Source organism: Dendronephthya gigantea, unplaced genomic scaffold (assembly GCF_004324835.1).
Source record: "Dendronephthya gigantea isolate DGI-Jeju-01 unplaced genomic scaffold, DenGig_1.0 000144F, whole genome shotgun sequence".
Lineage (NCBI taxonomy): Eukaryota > Metazoa > Cnidaria > Anthozoa > Malacalcyonacea > Nephtheidae > Dendronephthya > Dendronephthya gigantea.
Window position 1 is genome coordinate 27,740 of NW_021163154.1, and position 25,979 is coordinate 53,718.

The window sequence follows — 25,979 nt, forward strand, 5'->3', positions numbered from 1 at the left end:
TCTAATTGTGTGGAACGAAGTAAAATAATACATTTACATTATTGTCACAATTCACAAATACCGATTATATGTAACCTAACAATCCGCACGGCGTGACATATTACTGTGTCAATAATTCTATATTGACTGCAGTTTTTTAGTTCCGACGAGAGGTTTCAAAAAACTAGTTGTAATAGTATTGATTCGTATCGTTCCTAATGTCAGTCGACGCTTCAAACATTTAGGTATTAATAAGTATAATTTGTAAGCATCTGTACGTCTAAAACTGCGAAAACATTTTGCATCCTTCGTATTGTGTGTAAAATGTGGCTTGTATTAATTGTAGGATAATTATATCTCGTAATATACATCGCACCAATCAATATGCATGTAAATGTTGTATCGTAGTAATGTCTTATGTGCATATATATTTTGCATCCTTCGTATGGTTTGTAAAATGTGGCTTGTATTGTCGGATAATTACATTTCGTCATACATTATTGGGTCAAGTGCGCAATAATGCATTCTGGGTCACCGAGGTCCAAAACGCGACTTACACACGACGAAACCTAGACTCATGCTCTACTAGAGCACGAGTAATAAAGCTTTCTTATAATTACGATTCTTGCATGGGAAGACGGCTCTTCTCGTGATCATGCACATTCCGTGTATGCTTGTGGGTTTGAAGTCTCCATTAACTTCAACTTCAAACCCAAAGTCTTTAGAGCTAGACTTTTAAGAATGTAATTATGTAAATTCCCGAATGAAAGATTTAAAAAACCAACCTTTATCCGAATATAAATTATTTTCGAAACAATGCAACATGGCAGATACATATTCGCCGGAGGAAACGAAGCCCCTTAACGACTAATTTGATGTGGTTGTTCTAGCTATAGCTAACGTATACTTTCTCATCTGTTTAAAGGTAATGTACGCATGCTTTGTTTCCGGCAAAGGTTGAGATTGAAATTTCCCGCCAGATTTTCATAATTTGGCGCTCAGAGTAATATCTTATACATCTCTGGTATAAATTTCATTGGAAATTCTATGTAATGTGTTTACTGGAATCGCAACTGGAATATTATTACTTGCTCGGGATTTCTCATTCAAAGAAAGCAATGAACTTTTTTACCCAAGGTATGGCAGATTCTTTGGGCGTATGTTGGGTACCTTTGGGCCATGCCTATAAACTACCACGGATGTGGAGCCAAAATTTCTAAAAGATAGATTTGCATCCGAATATTTGAAATCGACAATTTCTAACAATGCATCACGGGATGAACTTAATCAGGGAAAACCGCCCTTGAAAAACAAATCCGGTATGGAATGGCCCTGGTTAATTGTATGTGGAACTGCTTACGAAATTCTGGAACAACGTTGAAACCAAAATTAAAATTTTAATTAAAATGCCTTTTGTGTGAACAAAGCTTCCAGCAAATGGTTTCACAAAGATTTGACCAAATCGCTGTCATAATCACTAAGAACATTGTCATTAAAATGCTTAACGTATAAAGATCATATGCCCACAGAATTACAGAATTTATATGCCTACAGAATTACGATAATTTTAGAGTCGGAAACCTTTCGTGAGACAAGGCAATTTCGTTTCTTGCCCAAAAAAATGCTTCGCTATTTATACTGATATAGATTAGAAAACTGATGAAAGCTTGCGGAAAAAATTTGACATTGCGGAAATTTTGAAATGTGTACGATAACACTAGAAATTTATTTTTGATTATTTTTCATCATAAATTTGATGAAACATCATGTATATGCATGATTGATCTGACTTTATTTTGTATAAATCAATTGCCTTATCTCTTGAAAATATTGCTTCACATACCCTCCATTACATGCAACGATATTCTTTCTAATTTCTTTCTATTCTTCCTATGTTATTTTACTTGTTTTCTACAGTCTTTTATCCACGTGCTAACTGCTAATTATTCATTCCAGCGTCAACCAACCGTTCAATAATTTCATCTTCACTCTATACAGAAACACATTAAATACTATATTATTACGGTTTACGGAGTACTTCGGATCCGCGCAATCTGCGATAAAAGACTGAAATAGGTCCTGTTTCCAAGTGTATCCAATCAACTTTTAGTTGTTTGAGGCTGTAACGTACTGCAAGCTTACGTTAAAGCTAATCTTTGCAACAGTTCGATATGATTTCCGGGGACTTTTAAAGTTCCAAGTTGTAGTAATTAGTTGAATAAAAGGCACATGTTCGAGGAGTATTTTTGTGATGCGTCATCATCAATTGACCGTAAGGAAAAAGATAGCGGCATGTACATTTTACCAGAATGCATTGTGGGCATTAAGAATGATTGACTGAAAAAAGATAGCAAGAAAAACTCCTAATGACGTGAAATTTTAACACAGCGAAGAAAATAACTTCCTGTTTTATGCCTGTCCTTTAAAAGACGTCAGTTCGCTTTTTTTAACAATTTCCGACCGCAATGGATTCTGGTAAAATGTACATCCGCCATCTTTTTTGTTATGGTCAATTATGATATTGGTGCTCAAATAAAATGTTCGACCGAAGAAAAAAAATTGACGACACTAATAAAAAAGGGTTTATTTTTAATAGTTCATAAACGCAAAAATATAGTGGAAATGTCAGCATCGTCCGTGCTCGTTTTTTCCCCATGTAATAAAACTAAAATTGTTCAAAATGGCGATGCATCTTAAGATTTTTACCACTCACACAATATTAATTACTCCCAACAAGCTCGCAGGGTTAAAAGCACTCTCTTAAAAACGCCCGGTGCATGTAGATAACGTATTAAATGGTAAAATAGTTTTACTAACCTCGGTTTCTCCCCTTCTTCGTTCTTGGCTGAACAAGATTGTTAAAGATTTTTCGTAATTAGTCCACAAACAGAGTAGCCTAAGAAACGGATGCTGTGGCCGGACATAAACTTATTTACGTTTCTTTTTTTTAAATACTTTTTTTTAAATACTTCTTTAGTTTTTTTGTGCGATAAAGGGCGATACCATTTAGACATCAGCTGTTTAATCTGCTTTTCCTTTTGTAATAAGCAACTTTTTCTTTCAAAATTTTTTATTAATTTTTTCAATTCCTAGCTTTGACGGCTAACACTTTTATTGGTAAACTAAGACAGTAAGACTAAATGTTAATACCGGTACGTCACTAATACGTTATAGGGTATCTTTATAGGGTTTAATTCATTAACTTTCATAAAGGATACAATTCATCAACACCAGAAACTGCCCTGACCTAGACAAGTTGGTATAATCAAAAAATTTTTATTATGGTTAAATTATAACAAGCGAGCGGCGAGGGAGCGTCTTCAAACAACTTAGCATCAACTGTGGTATAACGATAGTGTCTGTTGCCAGACACTTTACCTCTGGTAATCATTGTGTACAAGGCATGAGAATTAGTGCCCTCTGTCCCATTTCCGGTACTAACGATAGCCGTAAACGACAAGAAATGCGACTCATCTACAGTCTTGGCACTCTTCATCCCTCCGGCATAAATGAAAGACTCTCTTTCAATTCATGCGAGTAATATGACTTCAATTTCTTTATTTACATCAAAGCTGCATGGTTTAATATATTTTCGTTACTGATCAGGCTTCCCTCATTGCAGGCATCTCTTTGGCAGCGCAATTAAGTATTCCAATTTGTATTGATTTTTTTTTCTATTGGCCCATTTTTATCACGTGTTTTGTCCTCATACAAAACATGTATTCTCCCCTATTTATTTTCACACTAACTCTCCTGACGAAGGCCCTCATGCATGCTGGTCGAAACGTCGAGAAGTGTCTTGTCTATTTTAGGCAGTTGTTATTCCACAGTTGATGCTACATGGTTAAATTAGCCAAACTAAGGTAGCGCATTTAAACCACATTTTTATAAACTGCCAGCCCTGTTTTCCATGACATTCGTGTCACTTCAAAATTCGGCTCATGCGACTGTAACAGGCCTGAAAAACGAAGCATGAGATGACTTTGAGGTATTGAAATCACTCAAATCAGTATATAACATGATCCTGGCAGTGGTGCAGTCATTTCGACAATAGAATGTGCTTGCTTTGTTTCATAAAGATTTATGTGATAAAGATTCCGTGTTTTATTTACGCATACGTCAATGTAGCATGCTTTAGACGAGACGTCAGATGCACAATTGTAAATGAGTTTTCTTTTTAAATAATTTTATTGGCAATTATTTCGTTCGCATTTACGTGCGCGTCAAAATAACATAAATTAAACATGCATATGCACGTATGGGCACATCTGAAACATCTTGGTATCAGAAATTTTAAAGTATTATGTTTCATTGCGAATGGAACATTCTATCTTTCTCGGGAGGTAAAAATTTTTGTAAATATTCTTATTGCATGAATAATGAAAACATTAATTATTTTTCATATGTAACACCATACCGTGACAATTCGTAAACATCTCATCCTATATTATTCACGGATTAGTGATCAAATGCCTATGAACGAGTGCACGATTGAATGTGCTGATTTTAATGCAACAGCGCAATGCCAAAACGCTTTTTACGCTTAGACCGAGCAATGGAAACTGCCATTAAAAAAACGATGGAAATTTTTAAAGCGACGCGACCGCAATGTTAGGTTATTTCTCATGCGCTGTATACATATGAGAAAATAGATCATACCTGCCGTTTCTTCAATGTTGCGAGGCACGAAATACTTAAACCACCGCCACCACCCTTAGTAGTGCCCTTAGTGGCTGGTGGTCCTCACTATAAAGAAAAATCGACTTCAACTATCGTACGGTTAAGTTTCTATTTTAAACAGATAACCTGGCAAGAGTTGGCATTGACCTTCTTTATAATTCATGTTTCCAATGTGCGGGCAATGTTTGAAAATTGTATTAATTAACCACTGTCCCTATTTGGTGAAATTTAGTCGGTTTGAGAAACCCGCATTAAAAATGTACTATCTATAGTCGTTATATATAGAGTTAGCAAAGTACATGTAAATAAGAAAATTTGGAACATTCAACTGCGTAATCGATATCGTTTTGCCACACGACCTTTCTACATTCTGCAAATAACTTTCTACGAGTAAATAATTATGATGTGTCACTTACTTGGCCGTTTGTAGAAGTTAGGTAGGAAAAGAACATCAATAGTAAAACAGACTTTACGCAAAACGACACCATATTTTGGTAATTTGGTTCCAAGATCACAGCTTGTGCAAGGTATATAGTCACTATAGTGTACTAATGTTGAATGATTATCTCTTAGTATATCGTAATTTATAAGCAACAGCCTACGTCATTAGTCAACACATGACGAGACAGCAGCCAAGCACAACAGATTATGTGTATGAAAATACAGTCCAACCTGTGTGCAATCAAGGCCGTAGCTAGAAGCTTAATTGGGGGGGGGTGTATATTCATATATTCCTCCTATGCTCGACTGATTTCGTTTGTACGCTATTGTTCCTACGGTATATGAACATGAATATATGAATATACTCCCCGCCCCCCCCCAATTAAGCGGTCTAGCTACGGCCCTGTGTATTAGGCAATGAAAGGCGGCTCAAAATTTCCAAAAAATGAAGTGACTTCATCGCGCTTCGGTTCTTCTCATAACAACAATGCGCACAAAGTTGAAAATTGCCTAATTTCGCATTTTCGGCTAATATTCGTCTAAAATCATAGTGAACCAATAATGCATGAGATAAATATACCGCTCAAAAAAGTTTAAAATCTAAAGAAGTTAAAATGCAAACAGTTTGTTCACGACTTGATATCATATTATTTTCGAAACATTGCAACATGACAGAGGCATATTCGGAGGAGAGGAAACCACCTAACGAATCCTTTGGTATGACTCTGGTTGTAGTGTGGCAACTAGTACTGTGAGTCTGTGACCCTATATTCACGAAATCAGGAAACAATAATTACTGAGAATCAAATCATTTTAATTCAAATGTCTTTGTGTGAACAAAACCTTCCAGCAAATGGTTGCACAAAGATTTGACCAAATGCTGTCATAATCACTAAGAACACATGTCATTAAAATGCTTAACATATCGGGATTATATGCCTACAGAATAATTACGATAATTTTAGAGTCGGAAACATTTCATGAGACAAGGCAATTTCGTTTTTGTTCAGAAATATGCTTCGCTTTTATACTATAAATGAGGAAACTGATGAAAGCTTGCGGGAAAATGTTGACATTTTTCACATTTGAAGATACAAGGCAAAAAAGCTAAGCTTTTGTGCAGAAACGTTAAATTGGAATTGCTACTTACAACTGCTTAATTGATGACATTACTCGTATGTAGGTTTGAACATTCGATAACATTGAAAAGCATGCACGATCTAACATCACGATCTAATTTTTGTAAATCAATTGCATTATCTCTCGAAAATTTTGAGAATTATAATTCGGTACTCATATACGCTTCTACGATTTTCTTTCAAATTATTTCACTTCTACAGTCTCTTGTTGAGGTGGCTTCTATTTCTTCATTGCAACGAACCGTTCAATAATTTCATCTTGACTCTAGACAAGTACATTAATACTATAATTATTTCCGAGAGTGTATAGTCTGGGAGATAGGAGACTGGTCAACCACTTTTAATTAAAGTTTTAAGGATTTCTGATAACGGTTCGAATAATAATGATGCTACCCATGGCCATGCATGCAGGACAATATTTTATGATCGGTCATCATTGCAGTAACTACTAAATTTTGATTGGAAGCAAATTATCTCGAGGATGTATAATTCGCAAGTTTGAGAACATGCGAGTTTCACGAGCACCCACTCGTCCTTTCTCATTTTTCCTATAAATGTTCAGAAAAGCTCTTCTATCTAATGTAATGTTCACACAATCAACCTAATTTACTTGCAACATATGAAGAAGCATATATATGTCGAGGAAACATAATCCTACTCACCCCTACGTCTCTCTTTCTTTCAACCTTTAGTTCCTGACTGGACAAAATTGTCAAAGATTTTTTATAGGCTTACACCGAAATACAATAATTTTCACCCTCTTTTCCGCGTTTTACTCTTTTTTTCGCGTTTTACCCTCTTTTCCGCGTTTTACCCTTTTTTCCGCGTTTTACCCTTTTTTCCACGTTTTACCCTCTTTTCCGCGTTTTACCCTCTTTTCCGTGTTTTACCCTTTCTTCCGCTCCCGCGTTTTACCCCTTTTTCCGCTTCCGTCATTCCGGTTCCGGCATTCCGCTTCCGCGTTTTACCCTTACCCGTCCTCAAAACAGAGTAGCTTAAGAAATGAATGCTGTAGCCGGACATCCGATCTTATTTACGTTTCTTTTTTCAAATACGTCTTTAATTACTTGGTGCGATAAAGGGCGATACAATTTAGACATGAGCTGTTTTATCTGCATGCTTTTCCTTTTTTATAATAAGCAACTTTTTCTTTCAAAATTTATATTTTTATTTTTTCAATTCCTAGCTTTGACGGCTAACATTTTTATAATACTTGGTAAACTGAGACTAAATGGTAATATCACTACGTTACGAACACGTTTTATGGTATCTTTATAGGGTTTAATTCATTAACTTTTATAAGGATACAATTCATCAACGCCAGAAACTGCCCTGACCTATACAAGTTGGTATAAAAAAAAAATTATCATGATTAAATTAACTGAACTAACGGCTAGCGCATTTGAACTGCATGCATTTTTATAAAGGCTAGCGCTGTTTTCCATCACATTCACAAATTGTAAATCAGTTTTCTTTTCAAATAATTTTATTGGCAATTCTTTGCTTCGCATTTACGTGCACGTCAAAATAACATCAATTAAACACGCATGTATGGCACATCTGTGTATCAGTTTTAAAGTATTATGTTTCATTGTGAATGGGGCATTGTATCTTTCTCGTATCGACATTGGCTGAATGAAAACATTATAACTATATTTGTTTTATATAACACCAAAAAGCTTCAAAACATATAAGTTATATAGTGAGTGATTTCGTACACAGTGTGTGACGGAAAGAATATCCCATCCTATATTATTCGCGGTTTAGTGATCAAATGCATTCATAAGAACGAGCTAGTGTGTGATTGAATGTAGTGCATGATTTTAATGCAACAGCGCAATGGAAAAACTATAATGGAAATTGTCATTAAAACTGATGAACATTTTTAAAGCGACGTGATCAGACACAACCATTAAAAGACATGAAATAAATAAGGTGGTACATATATATATGAGAAAATAGATCTTACCTGCCGTTTCTTTGATTTTGCGAGGCACCAAATACTTAAACCAGTGCCATGTGGACTCTTAGGTCCTCACTATAAAGAAAAATTGACATCGACTATCGTACGGTTAAGATTCTATTTTAAACAGACAACCTGCCAAGAGTTGGCAATGACCTCCTTTCAGTGAAATAATTAATATGTTTCCAAGTAAACGTCCTCATTTAAACAAAGACGAGATTTGGCTAATTAGCAGTCACGTATCACTACACTACACACAACAACTTTTAGACTTCAAATGTACCTTATATATGTATATAGCTACACTACAACGCAAAAAGCTTAAAGTTCATGGTCGTCTTGAAAATCCTATTATCAAATTTGAATGTGCATGCACGGAATGTTTGAAAACCTTATTAATTAACTACTGTCGCTATTTGGTGAAATTTAGCCAGTTTTAAAGACCCGACTTGAAAATGTACTATCTAGCCATTATGGAGTTAGCAAGCGATATGTAAATAAGCGAAAATTTGGAACATTCCACTTCGTAGCCGATATCGCCTTGCCACACGTTCTTTCTACATTCCACAAATAACCTTCTGAGAAAACCTGATGTGTCACTTACGATTTGTGCATTTGTAGAAGTTAGGTAGGTAAAGAACATCAAAAGTAAAACTGTCTTCACGCAAAACGACGCCATGTTCTGGTAATTTGGTTCCAAAATCGCAACGTATAGTCACTATGGTGTACTAATGTTGAATAATGATCTCTTGAAATATATATCGTATAAGTAACAACCTACGTCATCATGCAGTCATCACATGACGAGACAGCAGCCAAGCACAACAGATTGTGTGTATGAAAATACAGTATTGAGGTAATTTAAAAAAAACCAGCTAGCATATATAAGGAGGATAGTGTACGTTAGTATCATGTTACTTAAAGTGATCGTTTACGTATGAAACAAATGCGGAATTATGTAAAAAATGTACTGTGTTTATGTAAAGATTCGCTCACGAAATCTTTTTTTAATTTCTTTCAGGCATAAGCAAAAGCACTCCTCTGAGGACAAAAGGAAACCGTAAATTTAAGTACAACTAATTTTGACACTGTGGTAGGGGAATAAACAGCCGCGCAACATCAGGCTGAAATTTGCAAAAATTGTGTCACAGAATTCGAAGTTCAATAGGTCAATATAAAATAATGTCCAACACAGCAGGAAAAACATGCGTCAATCCTGCCAGTAATTAGCAATAAAATCTCCAAATCTCCAAAAAAAGAAGTGACTTCATTGCGCTTCGGTTCTTTTCATAACAACGCAAAGCCCGCGAAGTTGAATATTGCCTATTTTTGCATGTTTCGGCTGATTAATACTTCATGGTAAAAATGCACCCTTCTAAACAGAAGTAGTCAAAATTTATGCGTTTTATAAACAAATATAAACAAACTTGTGGATAGGTCTAAAACGAAATGGTTGAAATCTTTCTGCCACTGAAATAATTAATTGAAAATTTAACTTTTGAAAACTTATTTTAACGACCCTGGTAGGTCGAGGGTCGAATTTAAAGGGGAAGAAACCAGAGGAGAAACGGAGGCTGCCCTGTGACCTTCGAAATTATTATATAGCAATATTTTCTATTCAACATTAATTTTATCTTAATCCTAATATAAAGCTTTGTTATAATTGCTATTCTTTGGAGGATGGATTTTCTACAGATCACTGCACATTCCGTGTATGTTTCGGGGGTTGAAGTCTCCATTAACTTTAACTTCAAACCTGAAGTCTTTAGGGCCCCTTCAAGAATAAAAGATTTAAAAAACCAACTATATACGAATATAAATTATTTTCGAAACAATGCAACATGGCAGAGACATATTCGGAGGAGACGAAACCACCTAACGACTCCTTTGGTATGACCCTGGTTGTACTGTGGCAACTCTGACCCTCTTCACGAAATCAGGAAATAATGACTACTGAGAATCAAATCATTTTAATTCAAATGTCTTTGTGTGAACAAAACCTTCCAGCAAATGGTTGCACAAAGATTTGACCAAATGCTGTCATAATCACTAAGAACACACGTCATTAAAATGCTACATATCAGGATTATATGCCTACAGAATAATTACGATAATTTTAGAGTCGGAAACATTTCATGGGACAAGGCAATTTCGTTTTTTGTTCAGAAATATGCTTCGCTATTTATACCATAAATAAGGAAACTGATGAAAGCTTGCGGAAAAATGTTGACATTTTTCACATTTGAAGAGACAAGGCAAAAAAGCTAAGCTTTTGTCCAGAAAAGCTAAATTGCAATTGCTACTTACAACTGCTTAATTGATGACATTACTCGTATGTAGGTATGAACATTCAGATAACATTGAAAAGCATGCACGATCTAACATCACGATCTAATTTTTGTAAATCAATTGCATTATCTCTCGAAAATTTCGAGAATTATAATTCGGTAATCATATACGCTTCTACGATTTTCTTTCAAATTATTTCACTTCTACAGTCTCTTGTTGAGGTGGCTTCTATTTCTTCATTGCAACGAACCGTTCAATAATTTCATCTTGACTCTAGACAAGTACATTAATAGTATAATTATTTCCGAGTGTATAGCCTGGGAGATAGCAGACTGGTCACCCACTTTTAATTAAAGTTTTAAGGATTTCTGGTAACGGTTCGAATAATAATGATGCTACCATATCCATGCATGCAGGACAATATTTTATGATCGGTCATCATTGCAGTAACTACTAAATTTTGATTGGAAGCAAATTATCTCGAGGATGTATAATTCGCAAGTTTGAGAACATGCGAGTTTCACGAGCACCCAGTCGCCCTTTCTCATTTTTCATATAAATGTTCAGAAAAGCTCTTCTACACTGTAAATTCAAAAGAGTCGTTTTGGCCAGGGCGAGTCATTTCAACACCTTTATTCAAAATGTCATTTTTACTCCTCTAATGTGTCGTTTCGACTCTAATAGTCGTTTTAACTCCGACATTGGGTTAAAATGACAATTCGGAGGACTCGTTTAGTTCTTTTGAAGGGTCACAAGACTCTCGCAAGAGTCAATAGACTCTTAAGTAGAGTTCACATGGAGTCATGTGACTCGTTCTTGGAGCCATATGATTCTTTGTAGGAGTGGTGGAACTCTTTCTTAGAGTCATTCTGGCTTTTATAACAGCCACTTATATACAAAACAAATAACTTGCATGTTTAAAATATTAAATTGAAGTCATTAGGCATGTTATATGTATTCCAAATCCTTTGTATTTGAAACAAATAACCAGTCAACACATTAAAAAAATACTCAATTATTTTGACACAAACACACTTGATATTAGTTGTTATCGTTTCTTCATGTATCGAGAAAGTCTTATAACTGTCTATTTGTAAGTTAGTTGTGGAACCCCGTTATTGGAGACATATCTCTGTGTGGTGATTCCAACCATTGCATGTGTGTAGTTCATTTGTAGTTTATGTGTAGTTCATTCTAACTTTTTAACATGGCAAATTTATAAAATAAAATAAATATAAAAAAATATATTACACTGCATGTATATAGGTTTTATATTTCTGGAAAATGTCAGCTGGAACAGGATATGCACACATAAAAATATATTATACATAAATCCATTTTAATAGTTCTGACTCATTGATAAGTATATGCTGATATCAAAAATGACAAATAATCAACAAACGTTCTGATTGGCTAAGACAGAAAGTTTGAATTTCAACGAGAACGTCAGCAATTTAACTGTCATTTCGTAAACCTTTTTGTAAAAGCGTTTCATAAACTTTGTGCAAAGTAAAACGGGAAGAAACAAGATATGTGAAGCATGACAGATACCAAAGATGAACAGGGATACAATCAAGACCGAAAGCCGTGTAAGAGAAATAATTCATAATCTGCAAGCTTATTGTTGTTTTCAAAGGGTGCGTGTTTACTTTGTTTCTTTCGTATTTGCTTCGCAGTAAGGATGAGCTGTATTTGTATAATTTTCAGCTTTGTATGCCGTTTATTTGTTTAATTTTCAGCTTTTTATGCAAACGGATAAACCTGTGAAAGGCTATTACACCTTTGCTATAACTTCAAAAAGTGTTTTTGAAAGTGTAATTTGAATTTTGATATAAAAAATACACACTATGTCTATGAAGTATAAAACGTTTAGCCTTCGACTGTAATTACAGAATAAAATAACATTTGAGGCTTTTTCTTTGTCTCTGAAGTTTTCTACTGTTTTAATCGTTTGAAACTTCGATTTTAAACCATTACTTAATTAATTGCTGCTAACATATGGCCATTTACCATATTTTAATTTTAAAAATGTATATCCAACCCATTTTTTAAAGACACCGGACATTTGACAGATGGCCTGTTGGCCGATATTTTAAAGCCTGCATGCTTATATATAGTTATTATATATAATTTCTCTTCAAAGCAACATATTTGCGGGATGCATGTATGGTATGCTGTAATACTCACTGCATATACATTATTAAACATCGTTTACTCAAACTCTGCTTTTGTATTATATGCAAGCTTCATGAAACTAATATTGGTGTACAGTACTATAGTAAAATTGATGCAACAGAATAGTCGTAATGACCTCAAATAAGAGTAAAATCGATGTCAAAAAGGAGTGGAAATGACTCCAAATAAGAGCAAAAACGATGCTAAAGAAGATCTCAAATGACCCGAAATAAGAGTACATTGATGCCAAGGAAGAGTTGAAATGACTCCAAATAAGAGAAAAATCGATGCCAAAAAGGAGAATGACTCAAATGACTCCAAATGAGAGTAAAATCGATGCTAAAGAAGAGTCGAATGACTCCAAAAAAGAGTAATATTGATGCTAAAAGAAGAGTCGAATGACTCCAAATAAGAGTAATATTGATGCCACAGAATAGCCGTAATGACCCCAAATAAGAGTAAAATCGATGCTAAAGAAGAGTCGAATGACTCCAAATAAGAGTAATATTGATGCCACAGAATAGTCGTAATGACCCCAAATAAGAGTAAAATCGATGACAAAAAGGAGTCGAAATGACTCCAAATAAGAGTAAAATTGATGCCAAAGTAGAGTCAAAAATCAAAATGACTCTTTTAAAACGACACTTTTGAGGAGTTAATTTGACTCTAGTTAAAGGGTTAAAATGACTCTTTACAGGTGTCAACCCAAAATGAGTCAAAATGACTCTCTTCAAGGAGTCGTCCTGGGGTCAAGAAAACGACTCCTTTGAAGGAGTCAAAATTACTCTTTTGAATTAACAGTGTATCTAATGTAATGTTCACACAATCAACCTAATTTACTTGCATATGAAGAAGCATATATATGTCGAGGAAACATAATCCTACTCACCCCTACGTCTCTTTTTCTTTCAACCTTTAGTTCCTGACTGGACAAAATTGTCAAAGATTTTTTATAGGGGGATGTATGTCAATAATGAATCATCATGCACAGTGCCTTTTTTAACTATATATCTGGGGGGGCAATTGCCCCCCCAGAGAATGCATTTGCCCCCCCAGTAACTAAATTTCTGCCCCCGTTTACGACACCGTATTGCTCATGATTGCTCTGAGAATTGCCTGTTTATTTACTTGCATGATAAAGAGATTATGCCCTTCCATACGGCTTTTTTCCACAACCATCTTGCATGTAATGCATAATGTTCTTCGACAAATATTTCACAGTAGCGATAGATTTCATAGAATTAATTGAATAGTATGCTAGCTTTCTAAACCTCGTCACAAAGAAAACATTAAATGATACAATGATTATAGCCTGGAACGGTGTCCCTACTGCTTTATATGACCCAAGGCCAGCCGTTGTATCCTTTTTCATGCAGCAAAAAAGACCGACGCAATGCAAGGCCATGTCTTGAAACATATAAACAAAGAGATTTTGTGGCCAAATTTTTTTCCTAAATGCTGTACAACTACAGGGTGTATCAAAAAAAAGTAGACAATTTTGAAATGTTTAGAAAACTATAAATTTATCAAAATATCTCATTGATTTGTGCTAGTATGGGTACTTTGGTATCTTCAGGTCATTCTAACACTAAAAACAAACAGAAAAATTAACCTCGAAAAATGGAAGAGCAGTTTGTGGAAGCGTCATTTTGAATGGCTTGTGCAAACATGAATGAGAGGTTTAAAATCCAATTTGAATTCAAGGGCTGAACGTTTGGGTATTTGTTTACAAAGAATCGAAATTTCAGAAATTTTGATGAAAATTAAGTCAGCCGCGCAACTGCGTAAACGTGGGCTTTTTTCCGTTTAACTCGCAGCTTGAGTAACTTTTTTCACAACACCATTGTTAGTTTAATCACCCGAGCAATCATTCATGCATGAAATCATTCGTGCATGAAAAAAGTTACTCAAGCTGCGAGTTAAACGGAAAAAAGCCCACGTTTACGCAGTTGCGCGGCTGACTTAATTTTCATCAAAATTTCTGAAATTTCGATTCTTTGTAAACAAATACCCAAACGTTCAGCCCTTGAATTCAAATTGGATTTTAAACCTCTCATTCATGTTTGCACAAGCCATTCAAAATGATGCTTCCACAAACTGCTCTTCCATTTTTCGAGGTTAATTTTTCTGTTTGTTTTTAGTGTTAGAATGACCTGAAGATGGTAAAGTACCCATACTAGCATAAATCTATGAGATATTTTGATAAATTTATAGTTTTCTTAACATTTCAAAATTGTCTACTTTTTTTTTATACACCCTGTATAACTGCAAAGAGTTAAAATTATTGTTTGCATTTAAACATAGGTTTCCCTCTGTCTCGCGCGTTCGCCAAACCTCGTCGGCTCATTTTTCGTTTCGCCTTTTTCCTGCATTGCCCCCCCCAGTGAAAATTTCTTAAAAAAGGCACTGATCATGCATATAGTAGATTTTATAGTTCAAAATAGTAAGTACTGTCCCAACTACTTTTGGAAATGATTGTATATAGACGCTCTTAACAGAAATGAATTCATTCGAACCACGTCATTTGATTCCGGATAAAGGACAGACTGTATAGACTGTTTATATTTTGTTAATATACCGTTTGCCAAAACGGTGGCAGAAGACTTACTAGTTTGAAAATCAAATCATATTTATGCTGTGTTTTTTAGCTCAGTTCAACGATGACTTCTGTGAATCAACTTATGCCATTAATTTTATCCACTTAATTGCCACTTAATACACTTTTCGATGATCATTATTACGTCAAAAATACTTTTGCACTGTGAACCCCAGGAGGAAGGCATACTAATGGCCATGCATAGTAGACCAACTTTTGATTTAGGCGACAAGAAGGGAATTTCCGAAAAGAGCATACTATTTATACTCAAAACTTAGTAAAACTGCCAAGTTTGGCAGCAACATATTGTAAAGTACCGAAGATGGTAAATTTTGTATACTGCTGTATTATGCCTGGAAGTGTGTAACTAAATTAGTTGCACGCTTTCGCCCGTAATAAAAAAAGTATCGCTAGATCATAAGTTGGCCCATTACGCAAGTGGTCCTTTGACATAATTAGATGTTGACTGGTGCAATATTAGTTGATCCGTCTGATCTGTATAATTTAATTATAGGGTTTCATAAAGGATACCGCGATTCATCAACAACATCGTTGAAAACTGCTCTGGCCTAAAAAGTTAAAAAAGCAAAGCATTTTAGTGAATCATGGTTGTCAGCTGTTATCACTTATCTCGCAGACAATAACAACAACCTAGCAAGTTTAAACAATTAAACGGTATGGCTGATCTGAGATGACGGAGAAATTATTGACTGTAACGAACTAAACAACAATTTTTTTTCAAATCTTCTTCAAAATTGTACTCGCCCCAGTTCTTTCCACATCACACGTAGACAGACGCTCTGTCAAATTTTAAGTGAGTTTTTTCCAATTATATTTATTGGCATTTCTTCACCTCGTTTTTACCCGGGCATATCCGATAAGCGAACGAAGATAAATAATTATTTAAAATATTGACTAGGTTTATAAACTCGTGACGAGTTCGGACAAATGTTTTTCATAAATACCTGCCGTTTGTTCAATCGTGTGCGGCACGGGCTTTGCAGAGAGCCACCTTTCAGGCCTTTTCACTATACATAAAAAAATCAACATCGCGACTATCATATGGTTTAGTTTCCTAGTCATTTTAAAGACGGAACCTGTCGTGTTGCCGTCCGGAAATATACATTCTCAGGTAAACCGTCTTGGATCAAGCAGACGAAATGGGCCAAACAAACGGACATACAAGTTGATAGCCACGCATTATTTATTATACAAATCTTGCGGGTTCAGACGCACGTTATACATACATACATACATACAGAATTGCCAACCCAATGTATGTATTCAATTGTTCATGTCGTAAGTATCCGTGATTTAGATTATTTTAAACTTTTACGTGCGTATACGCGTGTCAAAAAACGCGGCAGTATAGAAAGCAGCTGTGATATAGTCATTTCGACAATTATTTATGAGTGTGCGCTAGCTGTACATGTCTGCGCAATTAAAATCAAGACAATAATCGGTTGTATTCTGCGGCCATTTGGTAAAAATTAGCCGTCTATAGAAAACCAGCCTTAAAAATACAGTCGTTGGCGTTGGCTTCAAATAACATATAACAACAAGCGAAGAGTTGGATATTTTGCATTCAATTATTAATGTATCATCGCGTCAAACGACCTTTCCGGATTTATCAAATAATCTTTGTTCAGAGAAAGCATATAATTGTCACTTACATTAGTATTGGCATGTGTCAAAGTAAGATAGGTGAAGATCAACAACAATAAAACTGCGTTCAGGCGAAACGAAGCCATGCTTTGGTGCTTGATGTTATACTTACAGCTTGTGCAATTTGCGGAGTACTACTTTAGAATGACGCTCCTTGAAATAGTATCGCCCCTTATTACTAAATAATGTCTTTGTTTTCCAAGAATTCTTAATTGACGTCACGACTGGCAGAATAATATCACACAACAGCATAAATACGCAAAAGTGAGCCAGTGAATATATACATTACGTGAGGAAAGAAAGCGGTAGAGAAAATGTTAAAAATGACAAAATGTTCACATGATGGGGCAGATGGGCGAATGCATTTGTCTAGATGCAGTATTTCAATTACAGCTGAAATTTGACACATGCCACATGGCCACAAAGCCTTTCTTGTTTCAATTCAAATATCGAGTTTCAATTAAGTGGCTTAATTCTTCGAAACTCTTCACTTTTATAAATAAACAGATAATTTAACAGATTATAGAACAGATAAACTCTACCAATCGGTAAATTGCATGGTTTAAAAGCTCAAAAATTCAGTATGAAAGCAGGGAGAGGAGGTTCCGTGCAAGACGGCGATGAATTTAAATTAAGCAATACGAGAGCCGACTTTGTTAAAGAGTTAGTGAAAAGTTTATGAAAATCCGGCAAAATCTGTATCGACTGTTACAAATTTAATTCAATTGCATAGACCTATTCGAAAAAGAGCAGGAGGTCTGTTTCGAGTTACGAGAAAACGAGGCTTGCCAGATTTTCTTTGCTGCATTTTAAAGTTATTTGTGTTTATTCTCACACTTTCATGCTGGACCTGTTACAAGCTACACAAGAGCGAAGTTATTCCGGTCAAAATTTTGAAATATACAGATGATTTTGAAATTTTAATTGCCTCGTTTTCGCGTAACTCGTAACAGGCTTCTCGCTCTCTTTGGAATAGGTTCATGCAATATTATATATTTTCTTTCGAATTTGAGCCTTTCTAAAGGTTGATATTTGAATAGAAATGCAAATTCAATTCAGGCTTATTATAATATCGATGTATCGGGCCCATTATCTTGTTAGTATAAGTCATCGACTAAGGAAAGGGTGAATCTCATCGACTTAGAAAAGGGTGAATGACTGAATGTATTGTGGACACTTTTGCCAGTCGAGAAACAGTGAATAATGCAAATCATATTCATTTTATTTCAAATGTCTTTGTGTGAACAGAGCTTCCAGCAAATGGCTTCACAAAGTTTTAACCAAATGCTGTCATAATCACTAAGAACACCGTCATTAAAATGCTGAATCTATCAAAATTCATACCCAAGAAAATTCCCTTCGATCAAAATAACCTTAGTTTAAAACATTATAAGAGATAAGGCAACCTGGTGTTTTAATGCAGAAAATTGCTACGCTATACTTTTACTTTTTAAGGAAACTGCTAGAACCTAGAAAAAATCATTTTAAGCAATTTCGATGAGAAAGATCAAAGTTCACTCGTGTGATGATTAAACAAGAAGTATATAAATGCGCAATCTAAGATTTTTACCAATTTTTTTAAATCAATGGCCTTATCTCTTGTATTGCTGATCTTTTAAGTACATGCATATGTAAATTAATTTATCACGATATTATTTAAAAATATTCCCCATGTCTTCTGCACTCTTCACCGCGGTTTTTCTTAACTCTTCTTTCTCATCGCAACGAACCGTTCAATAATATCATCTCGCCTCTATATATAAAAGCAAATTTGATGCTACATTATCGGGAATTATATAACAGGTATATGAACGGTTGAACCTGGACCGTTTAGGACAGCGGATACACTGCAGGGTTTTCCTCTTGACATTTATACCGCACCACTATGCACGCGACGGCTATAATTTAATGAACTCAATATGTGAACTGGAGCACATTAACACGGTCGACAAAGTGGCGGTATGGTCGACGGTCGCGCAACGAAAAGCAATTATTTTTTTTACGTTTATATCCGGCTAAATAAAATTTTTCGTGGGTACATATCCATTAATTAGCATCGCTTTTCAGGTACACTGACTTTAAAAACCCAATAGTTGTAGTCTGAGCACGACTCAGCGTTGAGCATATGGCGCCAGTTGTGCAAACGGCGTTTAGCTGAAACAGGCGGATGCATTGGTTCAAAATAATCTATTTATTTAACAGCATAGCTGAAATTAATTTATTGCATAAGAGGTTGATTCAGTTATTCACAAGGTGTATAATTTAAAGTATTTTAAAATTTTGGCTTACCCATCGTTTAAGCTAAAAGCCCGAGACTAGTCGACTGTTATGCAGATTTCAAGTGTTATTATATATTTCATTAAAAAGCTGGTATATTCAGTTTTGATTTCTTTAATAGAAATATAATCATAAATCTCTCTATATATACTCACCTCTGCATCTCTTTTCCATTTTACCTTTAGCTCGGAACTTAACAAGATTGTTAAAGGTTTTTTTATAAGCTGATAGAGGGATATGCATGGTATCAGATTTACTGAGCTTATGAAAACTTAGATTTGCGCTAAATTTGCCGCAGTAAACTTAAAGCAAACTTGATCATAGCTTGTTTAAATTATTCAGTACTTACATACTACAGGTCAAGTAAATTAAAAATTCTTTCTTATACATGCAACTGTCAGATTTTATGCTGCCAAAGTTCAAAATTTCAAATTGCTAATGGTCGTTTGTACGAATGTGGCAATCGCCACCGTTGCCATGGTTGCAAATGGGGAATCGCCTGATTTTTGCTGCATTGGAAATTTGACTCTCGTCCTATACCTACACACCCCATACTCATTTCTGCATGGATAAAAACTGGTTTTATATTGTTGCTGTATGTATTACTTTAAATTTTTAAACTGCTTCAAAGCTACATGTATACGCTTAATTAACTATATAGACCGCCTGGGGATATATTTTCTTATCACTAAATCAAAGAGTAATCCTATCTCAAAATTATTGACGGCTTATACCATACTGTGATCTTACATGCATGTGATCATAAATCTAAATGAGGTTTGAAACATGCTAAATTTACGCAATCCGAATCAAGTAGCCTACTCATTGATATGATGTAACTCTCCCCCGGTGCGATGTGTAGTGCGCTTTTGACTAGATTTTACGAATTTTGGGATGCTCTTTCCAGCTGTATATCTTAGAACCGACAAATATTTCTACCTCAGCATTTAGTTCAATAGTCCATTGCATCAAAGTTGTCCTCCGACCGAAGTTAAAATGACAAAGGCAGCGCAAAAACTAAGATTGGAGCAGAATATAGAGTATGATATTCATTCTGCTCGAGGTTCTGTCTGACTACATACTGCTTTATCAATGACAGACCACATTCCATACGTTAGAAGTGAATTAGATCCGACAAAATATTTCGGTGAACAGACCTTTGCTATATAGTCAGGCTTTCGAATTTGCGCAAAGTTCAGTCAATGTCAACCACTGACCCCTATTGAGTTACCCCTAATATTAACAGTTTCGTATTATGTTTCGTGAATACAATTTAATGAAATAATGAATAGATTTATAGCAAAGACTTTTAATGAAAAGGATACGTTTTCTCAGCGTCATCTTTGACCACTGCTCCAGCCTAAATAAGTCAACATGTAAAGCATTTTTCTAAATCACATCGTGGAATATAGTCTCGGACGTCTATGTACTATCTATAGCCTTAATATCTAGCGATATTGTGAGCTATGAACCCGTGGGCAATTAAAATTTGGTTTCGGTAGTTGAATGCAAATCGTTGTGTTTTTCAAATCCCCTACATTTCTTATTCCCATTGAGCAAAAGAGGACTAAAAATCGGCTTGGTAAACAAACGTATTCCACTACAAAGGATTGATTGGTTTCTACTTCTGTTGTGCTATAGCTCCCATGCTCAGTGGTTCGCGATTCGTATAGTGTTGTTGCATGCATGCATTGTTTACTGCTCAATTAAGACCAGAAATTAAACAAAAATTTACAGCACATTTTCCTCTCAGTTACGCCTTTGCCACCAATACTATTTGCCTTTACACACGAACCTACATTTAACGTTTGACAAGACTGAATTGGAACCTCGTGACAACCGCAGATACTGTATATCCTCTCGACTGAGAGTACAACTTTCATTGTTTTACACAGAGACGTTCGATTGAGCTGGACTTGACTCCCTTATGGATCAGAGAGCACGTGATTTCTGTGCCACACTCAGTGAGCACGGTCAATTGAAGTGGGCTTTTCAATATGCAGGGTGAGTAAAAAAAACTGACACCTTTGAAATTCAAATTAGGAGGGAACTTATGGCTGGAATTTGACAATTCCCATTGTGTACAATCAACAAGACGTGGTTAATTAATTCGAAAGTCTTTAAACCAATTGAACTAATTCAACGTTCGTTTTTATTACAGAGCTTAGATGGGTTCACTTTTTTGATATGCTTCGTATACCCACGAGATATTTTAGGCAACTTCTGTCACATTACAGCCGATTACAGACACATTGCAGCTAATTTGAATTTCAAAGGTGTTAGTTTTTTTTTACTCACCCTGTATATATAAACTGCAGTTGAGTGATGGCGCTCTTAACCTGGCTACGCGGCCAATGCATGTATATAGTTCTTCATGCATTAAAAAGAAATATATGTACCTGTTGCAGTTCCTGTCAGAGGCTGGCATCACCGCTTTTTTGTCAGGACTATATAAAAGAATTATCTTAGCTATTTTGCAAGCTTTGCTGGACCGATTTATCTACACGTTAATACACTTTTTTCGATTTATGTACACGTTATACCAGATTTAACGAGATATAACGTTATACCAGATATATATTTATATATATCGGTTGCAAATATATTATCATGCAAGTCATTGCATGCAGTTGATAACTCCATGATCATATCATTCAGGGCAATATTACTTGGTTGCGCATTTCACCTTTTTAATTCTGAAGCGAATATCGTTATATTTATACAGACAACATCACAATCTCGCAAGCTATACTTACAACAAACGTTTTCTGAACATCAGCCGTAGTTAGGGTGGTTAAAAGAATCAACAATAGACCAGTTGTAAGCCAAAACGAAGCCATATTTTGGTGTCTGGTCTAAATTCTGACCAGTACAACCTTTGCACCTACGAATGATGATAAGTTGAAATGCTATACTTTTAATACCAAAAAAGTCTCTCGTCAGCAACTCTTGAAACGTGCTGATTGGTGGAATGATGTGACCTTGGTGTCCATGCGACTGTAGTTTGCCCAGTTGGTATTTGAAGGTTTCACATTACTCCAATACAGGGTGAGTAAAAAAACTGACACCTTTGACCTTTGAAATTCAAATTTGTGATAGAAGTTGCCTAAAATATCTCATGGGTACATGAAGCATATCTAAATAAGTGGAACTATTAATTAACCTAAAACATAAAGTTTGTTTCCTTTGGGAGTTAAAATGCATTCTAATCGAGAATTAATAAAACTGTAGAAATTTGCCTGAAACTCTACGAGTTTTTTTAATCAGTCATGTCACTTCATCAAATACAAAATGGTGCAACTGATAACAGAATAACGAGTATTTGTTGTAACAAATTTTATCCTGACACAAAATGTAAGAGAAGTGCAAAACGCATTCAGAATAAAATTTGCCGAACGGAATCCTCCGGCACGAAACACAATTTGGATAACGTGAGAAAATATCAAAACACGGGAACAAGCCTTAGAGAAACGAGGGCAATTCAGGCAGAAGAAGAACAGAAAGAAGTGAGGAAAATATTGACGGAGTAACAGAGCTGCTAGAGCAAAACCCACATGTGAGTTATCGTCAGAATCCCATCGCAGTTTCGCAAACAACATTCAACAGGATAACAAGACTGGACTTGCGCTGGCATCCTTACCGCATGCATGCACGACACGAGCTGACGGAAAACGACTGGCCACGTCGCCTGCGCTGTTCGGAGTGCAGCCAAAACGAAAACTTTTTGCAGCGATTCTTTTTTGGAGACGAAGCGGGATTTGAAATGAACGGGCAAGTAAACACGCACAATGTACGTGAGTATGCACCGAAAGGAAATCCTTTTGGCGTTTAACTTTGACAGATCGAGTGAACTGAGCAGGAGTTTGCGGTGAGGGTTTAATTTAATTGGGACCTATTTTTTTATGCAAATGTAGACGGCTGCGCCTATCTTTGTATGCTGAATGACTTTGCCGTTCCACAACTGGCAAACCATTTCAACAACCAGTATTGGGAGGGAACGTTTCGGGGCCTGTGGTGGGCGCAAGACGGCGCTCCTTCACATCGCCTTTTGGAGGTCAGATATCGATCGTCTAAACGAAACGTTTGGTGCGAATCGTGTCGTGGGTTTGGGTCATAATGTGGAGTACGTGGCCCCCTAACTCACCTTAAACCCTGCGATTTTTTTATGTGGGGTTATCTGAAGGATAAAGTGTTTTCCAGACCACCTGCGAATATCGAGGAGCTGGGGCAGAAGATAATCGATGAGCGCAACACATTACGCAGCTGCCTGAAATTTTCGACTTTATTTCAAAGTCATCTTCAGACAGAATGAAATGCAATACTTTACAATGCTATATGCAACACAGAGAGGAAGCGCGCCTGTTAATCCAGTGTGGGCAGAAGGTGTGTTAATCTAAGCAAGGAAAAACTAGACAATGTTAGTAATAAAATATATATGCTATATTTACAGCCATGTTAGTTAGAGTATTGATTAAAGAAAAAGAAAGACAGAAAGCGTAGATGTAATAGAAAGGTTTGTTATGTTTGATTAGGAGTGCTTCACTGAAGAAAGGCTGACAGGCGAGAATACGACACTGAATATCTCATCTCAATTATGCATATAATTTTATTAATTTACCGGTCTTCTTATTAACACGAACTTCGGCGTGGGACTACATATACAACTAATAGAAGATCGTTTATATTACCTGCCGAGTATCAGAAAAGCCGCATTGTCGTTGAAAAAAAAGGTCGAGCACAGTCTGCCTACCTTTGACTACGATAAGATTCAAAATGTAAATAGATATTCTAGTCATAAAAATTGAAGTTCCGGTACAGAACAATCAAATTTACCGTTCAGACTAGAAATGTTGTCCATAATCTTTATTTAGATATCAAACATGTTATATACAAACAATTATGCACGGGCGTTTCACAGCTAAACAAGGAAACATTTTGAAACAATATGAACATTGCTTGATTATTGGACAGTTGACACTCGGAAACGGTGATAAGAGATTAGTCATTAGTTGAAGTCAGTGTGGCAACAGCACGAGCCGGAGACACAGTTTTAATACATTTCTATAAGAAAGAAGAAGTTACTGTTGTGGTTCTAATCTAATATATATTACTGGGCTATTCCCCATACGGCCCCGACGATTCATAGGTATTGCGCTTATAAAAGAAATTCCAAATCCGTCGGGCAGAACTGAATAATTTATATGAATATCCCCACTGTATAATTATTTGTCATTCATTGTTAAAATTTGAATGCCGTGTTCACGAATTTCAGCCCGTGGGGATTTAATGCAACTTTTAAAATGCTAAATGCTTTGTGTTGCTAGAGAAAGGGGACATGTCGAAGGTCAAGGTCCTTGAGATGCACATTTAAATAATGTTATCCATATTTGTAAATATTGTTAATAAATATAATTTTTGCGAACAAGCAAATTTTACTGCATCATATGCATGCATAAAAATGAGTATAGTAAACATTTATACACCTGTGGGTCCCAACAGAGTGCTTAGGCATTCAAACTCTAACAATTGCATTGTTATGGGTGATTTCAATACTTTTCGTTTTTTTTTGGGACACCCTGTAGTTTGAGTGCGGTTCTAGTCTGAGTGTGGTTCTTGTCAGTCTTTACGACAGCAATGACAGAATATCCCAAATTCCCCCCGGCATGCAGACTAGGAACATGTGTAGGTGACATCATGACATAAAAACTAGCCATGTCAGAGGGAGTTTAACCATCAAAAGTATGATAGCATGACCAGTTTAATATGATCTGCCCAATGAAAAAGTTATGGGAACAGAGATACCGTAAAACAACTTAAACTGATGGTGTCGGTGTGATTACATGAGCCCGGTTACCCGGGATTCAACGAAGCGTAAGATATTTTGAAGTTTAAAAAAAAGTCTTTGTGAAACCAAACAAGCACATGCTTTGTCGGGATTCGACCAATATTTGCCGACCTCTCTCGATCGACAGAGGCAGCAGAGGCCGGTTGTCCCAAAGGCGTTTATCTGAAAATTAAACTATTTACATCGAAATATTTCAACTCAGTTGTTCAATAAATAGATAATTTTGCTTTCCAGCTTTAACTTATCTACCGCTTAAGCTAAACGCCTTTCGAACAACCGGCCTCAGCAGTTTAGAAACGTTCTCTAGCAATCGAATTTTTTACCTTGGTTATATTTCTGCAATTCGCAAAATCTAAAAATATATTTTGGTCGTGTTCTCCCAACGAATAGATAAAAACCGCTATTCGGATAGTTGATGAATTGACGTGTAATATACCAATAAATTTTGTTCAATTAAGATATTGTTAACGTTCTCTCCATGGTTGAAATATTAATTTATTACTAGCTTTCGGCTATCAATATCAGTCTATATAGCCTTCAACGGGTAGAATGCAAATGTGAAAAGACGCCAACAATGAAATATGAAACTACATACATATGATGTGCCAACTATAAAGCAGAATATTTACAAGCAAATAGCGCATTGACAAGGGTTGATAGCCGCAAGCTTGTAATAAATAAAAATAATTGCAAGTTTCAACGAGAGAACGTTTCTTACTAATTATGCACATCTACTATATTTTCTGTTTCGTATTCTTGATATAAATTTTCCTGTAGGGTCCGGATTTTTTCCGCTATCACCAGGCAGTTGATAGTTATACAGTGGGATGATAACTATGGGCAGTTCAACCATGCGAAAAAATGTAAAGATACTGAAGTATTTCGATCATCAAAGCTTTATTAAAAGGTCGGCAAACAGTGGGCAAGATC

At 35.7% G+C, this 25,979-nt stretch overlaps 3 long non-coding RNA genes across 3 annotated transcripts; all 3 read right to left on the bottom strand.

The window, feature by feature from the left end:
- Positions 1-1,882: 1,882 nt before the first annotated feature.
- On the bottom strand, positions 1,883-5,199 carry LOC114536776. Its single transcript, XR_003688479.1, has 5 exons — positions 5,076-5,199; positions 4,639-4,725; positions 3,198-3,226; positions 2,797-2,824; positions 1,883-1,969 (listed from the first exon to the last, which is right to left on the bottom strand). It is a non-coding gene; the product is annotated as an uncharacterized LOC114536776 (long non-coding RNA).
- A 1,232-nt stretch (positions 5,200-6,431) lies between these two features.
- Positions 6,432-17,061, bottom strand: LOC114536749. The gene is made up of 5 exons (XR_003688478.1): positions 16,936-17,061; positions 16,228-16,290; positions 15,794-15,831; positions 6,902-6,938; positions 6,432-6,504 (listed from the first exon to the last, which is right to left on the bottom strand). It is a non-coding gene; the product is annotated as an uncharacterized LOC114536749 (long non-coding RNA).
- Positions 17,062-18,627: 1,566 nt separating this feature from the next.
- LOC114536741 lies at positions 18,628-22,116 on the bottom strand. Its single transcript, XR_003688477.1, has 5 exons — positions 21,961-22,116; positions 21,604-21,651; positions 20,530-20,564; positions 19,360-19,396; positions 18,628-18,680 (listed from the first exon to the last, which is right to left on the bottom strand). It is a non-coding gene; the product is annotated as an uncharacterized LOC114536741 (long non-coding RNA).
- Positions 22,117-25,979: the final 3,863 nt, after the last annotated feature.